This window comes from Suncus etruscus, chromosome 13 (genome assembly GCF_024139225.1).
Source record: "Suncus etruscus isolate mSunEtr1 chromosome 13, mSunEtr1.pri.cur, whole genome shotgun sequence".
Lineage (NCBI taxonomy): Eukaryota > Metazoa > Chordata > Mammalia > Eulipotyphla > Soricidae > Suncus > Suncus etruscus.
This window is the reverse complement of record NC_064860.1, coordinates 56187283-56199333: the sequence shown is the minus strand read 5'-3', so window position 1 is coordinate 56199333 and position 12051 is coordinate 56187283. Positions and strand designations below refer to the sequence as shown.

Here is a 12051-nt window from a genome sequence, read left to right as displayed (position 1 = left end):
AATAATAGCAAAAATATATGTATATATATGTGTGTTATCTGTGTGTAATTATGCCTATGCCTATATATTATATAAAATTACCTACTTTAACAGAAAATTTTCAAATTGCTACAACTTAAAAACATGCTACCAGTGTCTTTCTGGGCTGGAGTTGTGAATAAGACAGACTTTGCTGGGCCCCTTAAGCTCGGCAGACATTTTGGGGCTCCCCCCCCTCCCCCCGCTTGCTTCAACCTGGGAACTTTGATCTTCTCTGGCATTTATCTACTGATGGCTTGCCTCAGCTGAGGTGAGTCTTTCAGGGCTGGAGTTGTAGATAAAGCTGACTGCTGGGCCCCTTAGGCTCGGCAGACATTTTGGAACTTTGCCCAGCTTGCTTCAACCTGGGAACTTTGATCTTCTCTGGCATTCATCCCCTGATGGCTTGCCTCAGCTGAGGTGAATCTTTCCAGGCTGGAGTTGTGGATAAAGCTGACTCTACTGGTCCTCTTAAGCCCACCTATAAGGGATTGAAGCAAAAGAGCATGACTGCAAAGTGAAGTGGAGCGGCCGCGCACTCCACGGAGCCAATGAATACCACCACAACACGTAGAAAAACCCACAGCATAAGCATGACTATGGGGAAACTACACAGACCAACATCAGCTATAGAGAATGAAGATGGAAACTCTGATGACCCAACAATGGCCAACCACCTAAGCAGTCTTTCAGAAATGGAGTTTAGAGAAGAAATATGGAGGATGCTCACAGAACTCAAAGAACAGAACACTAATAAAAATCAAGAGAATATAAAGATAGAAATCAGAAAACTCCAAACTGAAATATCAGGTCAAATAACAGGCCTGAAAAACTCAGTAGACGAATTAAAGTGCATAATTGGTGAGCTTTCCAATAGGATAAAAGCAGCTGAGGATAGAATTAGTGTGCTGGAAGATGCTATGCATAATAACTTTACACAGCAGAAGAGATTGGCAAAAAACCTTAAATCAAATGATCAGACAATGGAAAAATTAATCAAAGAATATGAGCAGATGAAAATAGAAGTCTTTGATAAGCTCAACAGAAACAACTTTAGAATCATTGGAGTCCCAGAGACTCAAGAAGAAAATCTCTAGGAAGAATCAACAGTCAAGAACATCATCACAGAGAAACTATTAGAGCTAAAGAAAACATGTGACCAAATTCTGTATGCCTGAAAAGTACCAGCTAAAAAAGACCCTAGGAGAAACACCCCAAGACACATCCTAGTCACAATGATGAATCCCACAGATAGAGATAGAATACTGCAAGCAGCAAGATCAAAAAGGGAAATTACATTCCAGGGAGCATCCTTGAAATTTACAGCAGACCTGTAACCAGAAACACTCAAGGCCAGAAGGCAGTGGTGGGATATAGTGACAAAAATCAATGAAATAAATGCTTCACCTAGAATACTGCACCCAGCAAAACTCACTTTCAGATTTGAAGGAAATATACATGGCTTCACAGATAAACAACAGCTCAAAAACTTTACAGACTCAAAACCAGCCTTAAAAGAAAAACTAAAGATCTATTCTAAAGACAAAAAAAAAAAAAACACCAAACTTCTACACAAAGATGGCAATAAATCCCATGACAATTATTTCTCTCAATGTCAATGGACTAAATGCACCAGTTAAGAGGCACAGAGTAGCGAAATGGATCAAAAAACTGAAGCCAAACTTCTGCTGCCTACAAGAAACACACCTGAATAGTCAGAATAAACATAGACTCAAAATCAAAGGCTGGAGGAAAATCATTTAAGCAAACAACACCCTTAAAAAACCTGGAGTGGCCATACTAATATCAGATGACACAAACTTTATACTCAGAAAAGTTGTAAGGGACAAAGATGGATATTATGTACTAATCAAGGGATATGTACAGCAGGAAGAAATCACTCTCCTAAACATATATGCACCCAATGAGGGATCAGCAAAGTATTTAATACAATAGTTGACAATCTGAAAAAGGATATCAATAATAACACAATAATTGTGGGAGACCTCAACACAGGCTTGTCAACACTTGATAGGTCAACCAAATTGAAACCCAACAAAAACATACTAGACCTGAAAAGAGAAATGGAAGAAAGAGGCCTAGTAGATATATATATATATATATATATATATATATATATATATATATATATATATATATATATATATAGGACACTCCATCCTCAGAAACCTGGATACACATTCTTTTCCAACGTACAATGGTCATTCTCCAGGATAGACTACATGCTGGCACATAAAATATACCTACTAAAAAAATCAAGGATATAGAAATTTTGCAGGCTACCTTTGCTGACCACAAGGCTCTGAAGTTAGATGTGAACTACAAAGAGACACAGAAGAAAAAATTTAACAACTGGAAATTAAACAGTCTTACTACTGAACAACCAGTGGGTCCGAGATAAAATCAAAGAAGAAATAAAAAATTTCCTGGAAACAAACAACAATGAAAACACAAACTATCAGAACCTATGGAATACAGCAAAAGCAGTACTGAGAGGAAAATTTACAGTTTTGCAAGCACACATCAGGAAGGAATAAGGAACATACATGAATAATTTAATGACACAGCTTATAGAATTAGAAAATGATCAACAAAAAAAAAACTAAAAATAGGGAGACAGAAGGAAATAACAAAGCTGAGAGCAGAAATCAATGTAATGGAAACCCAAAAGACAATTCGAAAGATCACGAAAGCAGAAGTTGGTTCTTTGAAAAAATAAACAAGATTGATAGACCACTGGCAAAACTCACAAAGAAAAAGAGAGAGAGAAACTTGATAACGCATATTAGAAATGAGAATACTTTGAAAATCTCTATGCCACTAAATATGAGAACCTGGACGAAATGGATAAATTTCTGAACTCATAACCTTCCACGGTTGAATAAAGAAGATGTAGCATATCTAAATACCCCCATCACTATTGAGGAAATTAAAATTATAATAAAAAATTTGCCCAGAAACAAAAGCCCAGGCCCTGATGAATCCATTCTTTCAAACCTTTCAAGAGGAACTATTACGAATCCTGGCCAGGCTCTTTTATGAAATCGAAAAAACAGGAACACTTCCAAATAGCTTTTATAAAGCCAACATCACCTTAATACCAAAACCAGATAGAGATGCTGCCAAAAAAAGAAAATTACAGACTAATATCCCTGATGAACACAGATGCAAAGATTCTCAACAAAATCCTTGTGAACAGGATCCAGTGCCTCATCAAGAAGATCATTCACTTTGATCAAGTAGATTTTATCCCAGGAATGCAAGGATGGTTTAACATCCGTAAATCTATCAACATAATACACAACATAAACAACAATAAAAATAAAATCACATGGTCATGTCAATAGATGCAGAAAAAGCATTTGATTAGGTTCAACACCCATTCTTGATGAAAACTCACAGCAAGATAGGAATAAAAGGAACCTTTCTCAATATAGTTGAAGCCATCTACCACAAGCCAGTAGCAAAAATTATCCTCAATGGAGAAAAACTAAAAGCCTTCCCTCTAAATTCTGGCACAAGACAAGGCTGTCCTTTCTCACCACACCTATTCAACATAGCACTGGAAGTATTTGCTATAGCGATTAGGCAAGAAAAAGATATCAGGGGAACCCAGATAAGAAAGGAAGAAGTCAATTTCTCACTGTTTGCAGATGACATGATACTCTACTTAGAAAACCATAAAGACTCTACCAAAAAGCTTCTAGAAATAATAGACTCATATAGCAACATGGCAGGCTACAAAATTAACACACAAAAATCAATGGACTTTTTATACACTAATAATGATAGGGAAGAAATGGACATTAAGAGAACTATCCCATTCACATTAGTGCCACACAAATTCAAATATCTTGGAGTCAACCTGACTAAAGATGTGAAGGATCTTTACAAAGAAAATTATAAAACATTGCTCCAAGAAGTGAGAGGACACGCAGAAATGGAAACACATACCCTGCTCATGGATTGGCAGGATCAACATCATTAAAATGGCAATACTTCCAAAGCATTGTACAGATTTAATGTGATTCCTCTATAGATATCCATGACATTCTTCAAAGAAGTGGATCAAACACTTCTGAAATTCATTTGAAACAATAAACAACCTCGAATAGCTAAAGCACTCCTTGGGAAAAGGAATATGGGAGGCATTACTTTCCCCAATTTTAAGCTGTATTACAAAGCAATAGTTATAAAAGCAGCATGGTATTGGAATAAAGACAGACCCTCAGATCAGTGGAATAGGCTTGAGTACTCAGATAAAGTTCCTCAGACATATAACCACCTAGTTTTTGATACAGGAGCAAAAATCCAAGATGGAACAAAAAAAGCCTATTCAACAAGTAGTGTTGGCTCAACTGGTTAGCCACTTGCAAAAAAGAAAATTCAGACCCCCAGCTAACACCATGTACAAAGGTAAAATCCAAATGGATTAAAGACCTTGATATCAGATCTAAAACTATAAAATATATAGAACAGCATGTAGGCGAAACACTCCAGGACATTGAAGCTAAAGGTATCTTTAAGGAGGAGACAGCACTCTCCAAACAAGTGGAAGCAGAGATAAACAGATGGGACTATATTAAGCTGAGAAGCTTCTGAATCTCAAAGGAGATAGTGCCCAGAATACAAAGGCCACCCACTGAGTGGGAGAAATTATTCACCCAATACTCATCAGATAAAGGACTAATGTCCAAAATTTACAAGGTACTGACAGAAGTATACAAGGAAAAAACATCTAACCCCATCAAAAAATGGGGAGAAGAAATGAACAGACACTTTGAAAAATAAGAAAGGCAAATGGCCAAAAGACAGATGAAAAGATACTCAACATCACTAATCGTCAGGGAGATGCAAATCAAAACTACTATGAGGTACCACCTCACGCTATGAGATTGGCACACATCACAAAAAAGGAAAACAAGAAGTGCTGCTGGGGATGTGGAGAGAAAGGAACATCATTTGTTTGGGGGAAATATAGTCTGGATGGGAAGGAAACTGAAGTAGAAATCCCAAGTCTTATCATTGAAAAAGACTTAAATAATAGACTATCAATAATACAAACAGAAACTCTTATACCAGAAAAAGGAAAAAGAGCTTAAGCCTCAAACCCAATGGCATTCAAATTCCGAAGAATTATATCTGCATTTATGTATATATTAAAATAAAAACATATGCATTGATTATATTGTTGCTAGAAATTGTTCATGTTTTTGAATTTCAAGTTATTTAAAAATATAGAAAACTGTTCTATCAGATAAAGAAAATCTATATTAAAAATTTATTTATAGACACCTCAGAAATCCCCTTCCCCTCTTTAGCCAGACCCAGTTTGAGAATTACACCTACTTCTTTGATGACAGATGAAATTTTAGTTCTTGTGAAAGGATTAGGTAACTTGGGCTCCCTCTGGTGATTGCCTCATTTTCTTTGAAAAGCTAGAGACACACTTTTAAAAAATATTAAAGCTAAGAAATACCTTCAATAATAAAAACTCGCATGAGTTAACAAAAATAACTTAGGTTTATATGTAATTTTTATAAGAGTTGTTAAAATATATGGAGCTGAAGAGATAGCACAGCGGTAGGGGGCTTCCCTTGCACGCAGTCGACTCAGGACAGAGGGTGGTTGAAATCCCAGAATTCCATATGGGCCTGCAAGCTTGCCAGTAGTGATTTTCTCAGAGCAGAGCCAGGAGCAACCCTTAAGCACTGTTAGGTGTAAACCAAAATCCAAAAACAAAAATAAATAAATAAATAAATAAATAAATAAATAAACAGCTGCCACCTTACAGTGTATAATTTTCAGGGAAATAGAAGATGATTTACTTTAAATATATTGTGAAGTTATTACAATAGGATCAGCTAACATCCTTATTCTCACAGATTATTAAAAAATTAAAGAAAAGGGAATATATAGTGATAAAAACTTCAATTTTTATGAATTTTCCTGCTATCACAGTTTCACTTATAATCATCAAATTGCATATTTATCTTATCTTATAATTTTACATTTGTGTTTTTATTTTTTGTTTTGTTTGTTTGTTTTAGTTTTTGAGCCACACCCAGTGATGCTCAGATGCTCAGGGGTTACTCCTGGCTATGTGCTCAGAAATTGCTCCTGGCTTGGGGACCATATATGTGCCCTACTGCCTGCGCCACCACTCCGGCCCCTCAACTAAAGCTTTTAAAAAAAGAATTTTGCAGTTTGAGTTCTTGAATCTGTGGTTTTGATACCTATGTCATAATTCCACACTACTGATGGACCTAATACCAATTGTCCTCTTACTGTACCCCATTATTTCTTGCCTCTGGAATTTCTAAAATCTAGGACCAAAGGTTTGTCAACTCTATTTTTAACTCCACATTAAATACATAAACTAATTTAAAATCAATCTGAAACTTTTATTCTTTATGTACTTCATAAACTTTATGCATTTGAGCTTTGTTTTTGCACCTTTTTGTATTAAATTAAGTTCAGCAAGACATTCAGTTCTTATGTAAGGAAAGGATGAAAACGTAATAATTTTTATGGACCTCAATTAAATTTCCTTTTTACACTCTAAATCTTCCTGCTAAATTATCAGAAAATAGAACAATAAAGGAAAAATAGAGGATACATATGGAATTAATAATAATGTCCGCATGTTCTGTTGTGAAAACAGGAATATGAATACAGGAATAGTTTTCTGACTAAAAGAGAAATCACAGTTTAGTCAGAAATCAAAGGGCCTCATCTTGTTCCACTCCATCTAGATGTTGACATAAATATAAAACTGATTACTCACTTTCCTGAAAAAACAAATTATTAATTTAAAATATACTCAATTTAGTTGTATTATTTTTAGTAGTACTGTCTGTCATGATATATTGTCTTAAATTTCTAGTTTAAATTCTCATATCATATAATCATTTTTAACAAAATTAAATTTTTTCATTAGAAAAAATATATTCAAGGTTGAAATAGGAATATTTTATTAACCTGTCATGTTATTCTTCTCTACATTCAAGGAAAAAATGAAATCGAAGGTAAAATAATGCATGCAAAGTGTAGTAAATCCTCAATCATTAATAAAATTATAAATGGACTTCTAGAGAGATATATAATATCAATATGTGGTTATAGTAAAGAGCAAAATATCAACACATTTACTACTCTAATTATTTTATAACAAAAATATAATAAAAGCTTGAACTATTATTTAAGAAAATGATGATAAAATTAAAACATCTTAGTTTTAATTCAATACTTTAAAATACCAAAGAATTCCAAACTGTAAGATCATATGTAATTGTCTTTTTATAATCTTAATCTATAGGTCATAGAGGACATTTAGCATCTAAAAAAATGAAACATGAGAAGCATGTTTGTGTCTAATCATAAATATTTTTAAATTATTTCAGTTTATTCTGGCATAATTTTATGTGAAAAAATAAGTTTTAGAATTCTGTTATGAATCTGTTACCCAAATATAGTCGTATTGAAATGAAGTTAATAATGTATCCAATGTTACGAGCATTCCAACATTTCACATGTTGAAGTAAGATTTGAAGAAGCAAACAAATTATAATATTTGGATGGACAATAAAACTTCATTCAGAAGAATGCAAAACAAAAATGGCTTTAGAGAAGTGTTCCTAATAGGATTGGGGTAACTGCAGGTGGGTAAAAGTCAAGTAATAAAATGGCTTCTATAAGACATAATGCAGATGTATCTATATTTAAACATTGAGTAGTTATGTTCATTTGATCTATATAATATCTAACATAACTAACTATATGTATGATATAATATATATATTTATATATCAACAATAATAATTATTAGTTGTAGTTTGGGACCACATGATAATGCAAAGCTCTTCTTACTACTGACTTGAAGCGCAGGGTTCACTTCTGGAAGTGCTAGGGAACAATATGTGGTGCTGAAGATTAAACCAAGGTCAGTCACATGCAAGGCAGGAAATTTACTCCTTCTGTTTTATAACCTCAAAGTATTAGTTTAAGAATTATGCATAAAATATAACTTTAACCCTAAAACCTAATTGTTTTTATCCATGACAAAGTGTGTTGTCATTTTTGGCTTGGGAAAGAAGAGCATAAGAGAAGTATCTTATTCTCATAGAATATGCATGATTCTTAGATTTTTTGTTTTATATATATATATATATATATATATATATATATATATATATTTCCTTTGAGTTCTATATCCTGCTATGCTCAGAATTTATTCCCATCTCTGTGGTCAGGGATCAATCCAGAAAGCATTCTGGTCAATCCTGAGAATCAAACCAGGACATCCAAGTGTAAGGCAAGGATTTTACCCATGTCACCTGTCCATATGAATGACAATTAATATGAATGACAATACAAATTAATATCCCTGAAGTTTAATTTATTTAAGGGCAGCTGTACCCAGGGTTTATTAATACTCAGGGCTTATTCCTGTTTCTGTGCTCAGAGATTACTTCTAGTTGCTTTTATTATTTGTTTGTTTGTTTTAGTTTTTGGGCCACACCAGTGATGCTCAGAGTTTACTCCTGGCTATGGGCTCAGAAATCACTCCTGGCTTAGGGGACCATATGGGATGCTGGGCGATCAAACAGCGATTTGTCTTAGGTTAGTGCATGCAAAGCAAATGCCCTACCACTTGTACCACCGCTCTGACAACTTCTGGTTGCTTTTAGGAAGAAATCCAGAGAAGAAATACAAGTGGGTTGAGTGAAAGGCAAGGGTCCTTCTTGCAAAATTATTGCTCAGATCATCTGGGATTTAATTTCCTGTTTAGATCAATACTGCTAAAATTTCTTGCATGTCTAGAATTCTATAGTCTTGTAACATGTGCTTTATTTTTTGCTCATCCGTTAGATGATTTTAAAAGACCAGCACATGGTACCAGGACTGCCTGGAGGAATACATCTGCTATGTGAGGCTCCATGCAAGCCTTTGGAAAAGCATACCAAAGTTTTATGGAATGAGAATGATTTTTTTTTTGTCTTTCATTTGCACTTATTTCACTACAGACCTGACTGCATGGTTTTGTTTTGTCAATATAGACAGAAAATGTATTTGGGAGGCAGGTTGCATTTTTCAGTAGGAGAGAATTAAAAGGACAAAACAGTCTTTGTTATTATGGAACCTATATGAGTAAAACAAACGTTACCTTGTCTCTCATCTATTGTTATGAAACTTCAATATAGAAAAGTGAACAGCCAGACTAATATGACTGACTCTGTTCTCTATTAGAGACTATGAATGAGTCTGCACTCGACAAGTTCTTTCTATCAAAGACTCTGAAAGAACACAATATCATGTTCAGTCCTTTAACATGAATAAGATCAAGGAAAATCATCTGCTTCAGAAGCCTCCACACCGCAGACTGTCTGGAGACTTTTAGCCATCTCAAATTCCTAAACAAATATCCCAAGTTTAGCTATACTCTTCACAGCCTTACAATTTAAAATTTCTCTGTGCAGTTTCTGTAATGGAACATCAGAATTCATAGCTGCCCTTTGATGATGGACTTCAATGCTGATTTTTGTTTTCGAATAAACATTGTCTTAATCATGTGGCAGTCCAATTAGGGCTAAGTCAACACTAAGCTAGAATTTCTAACAATTCTTAAATTAAAGAAATTCTAATCACAGCATAAAGGAATGGTTTTCTATTGTTCAATTGTTTTCTAAAGATTATTATTCAACACTTAGTGAAAATCCAACTGTGAAACAGGTGCTATCAGAACACAAGTTGGTCACATTTCCCACCCAGTGGGCATAATTATGATCACATTAGACACGTAAATCAAATTAATCCAAACACCAACAGATTTCCCAAACATGATGGCCAATTTGCTTGTGAATGAAAACTCTAAGGAATGCATGTATCTCCAGAATTTATGCCATTTATTAACAGACTAAATTTATCTTGTATGTTAGATGTGTTAAAGGTGTTAGAACTAAAATAGCATTAATACAAAATATATGGCTATATATAGGACATTTTACATTTATATTTTACAGCTTTAGAAAAAGAAAAATTCTGGTAGACTCTATTACAATTTACATTAGGTTCCTCTTTAATTGTGTTTACAATATTCACAAGGAAGCATTCTGTTTGGATAATTAGTCATCTTCTTGAAGATGAGTAATTGCGCTTATGCATACTTCAAAAAATTACTGAAAGTGTTGCAAGAAGAGAATTTCCAACAAACATTCAAATGTACAAATATACATAAGTACATTTTCATCCTCTTTTAACCAGAATAGTTTAAGAAATATATCTAATTGTTCTGCATTTTTAAGATATATGTGGATATTTATGGTACATTGAAATCATTTTCTCTTACTATGTGCACAACATATTATACCATTCACTGAGATATTTTTAACACTATGACAAGAGAAAAAGTAAATTTATGCTATGATACTGATGAATGATAGATGTATATAGAACATAGATAATGAATAAAATTCTGTATGCCATATTGCTTTATGTGTAAAATATACTATCATTAATATTTATGGACAAAAGAACTAGTACTGTGGGTAAGTAGCTTTTCTTGACAAGCTATCCTGATTTGATTCCATCACTGTAGAGAGTCCTCCAAGCACTGACATAAGTGATCCCTTAACACAGTCAGATATGAGTCCTGAATACAGCTGGGTATGCCTCCCCCTAAAAAAAATATAATTTCATTTCAGTTACCATTGTTATTTCTAATTCAACTTATATGAATTTCTAGGATAATGAAGCATGCTATATAAATGCATGCCTACATCTTATATGGATCATATTTTATATTTCAAGAATCTCTGTTAGCTATTAGACATAAACAAAATATCATGTGAATCTACTGTATTTTGAATCCACATAAAATTTGTTGACATAAAAGTTGACCTCGTTAGGTTTTTTATTTGCATTAAATCATAAATTGTGGGGCATTTTTTAATTTTATTTAAGACCCTATTTGTCCTCTTGAGAATTTAGTAAATGGCTTGTCCTTGCATTTTGCTTAAAATAGAAGCCTCCAACTGTTTGGAACACGGCATAGTGTTTGAGGATGAGTAAGGCCAATTTCTGGTCCTGAGTGGTCATTACTTTGTGATCTTCTTTAGTTACAAGAGCTGCAGGTACTCTTGTTTTCTCATCAATGACATGGGGACAGTAATATGCTTTTTAAAGTTTTGCTGAGAAACAATCTTAGGAGCTATTCAGGGAAGAAAGAGGAGGAGGTCACTGAGAGATGACTCTTACACTGAAGCTGGGCTCTGACATTCTGAAGCACCTCATTCTCTTCTCTCTCCACACGTCCATTTGCCAACCATCCACTTGCCATGGGAACCACTTTCAATGTTGAACCTTAAGAATACAATGTACTGTAAAGAGCATATTAGATTAAATGTAATTTAAATTTTTAACCCACAGGCAAATGCACAGATATTTTCATTCTGTGGTCCTCTAGTCCAATGTGTAAGTATCTTGCTTATTAAAACTACTATTCATGAATTTTAAATGATCTTTCTTCTATTTTCAGACTCAGAGCTTAAGACAATGATTTCAAATCCACCTGCAGAGCTAGCATGTGTGAACCTCCACTGTGTGAATATTAGAGAATTTCTTAGCTTTTAGAATGGCAAAAAATTTTATATTTAAAACATATGAATGATTAGTAAATATTTTACTTCTTGAATTGCTTTGTATTCTATGCCATTTTTTATCATTATCATTAGTCACTTTGATAACAGGCAATTAAAATTTAATTCCTTTTAATAGACATCTTGTAACTATCTAACATCCAGAAAGCAAATTCATATGTAACAAATAAGTGAGTAAAGGAGTTTGATATAAAGAATAGTCATTTTATGTTTTATAAACAACCTAACTGCATTAAAACTATTGCAACTTCTGTTTCTCTCATATTCTATTATGTCTAAACAGCTGATTGTAACCAATTACCTGTTATTTATTGAGCATCCATTTGTTGATCAGGCATATAGAAAAGAAATACAA

General features: G+C 33.8%; 1 pseudogene; it reads right to left on the bottom strand.

Annotated features, from left to right (window-relative positions):
* Positions 1–12051, bottom strand: part of LOC126025829 (microtubule-associated protein RP/EB family member 2-like) — a 74010-nt pseudogene that overhangs the window by 49711 nt on the left and 12248 nt on the right.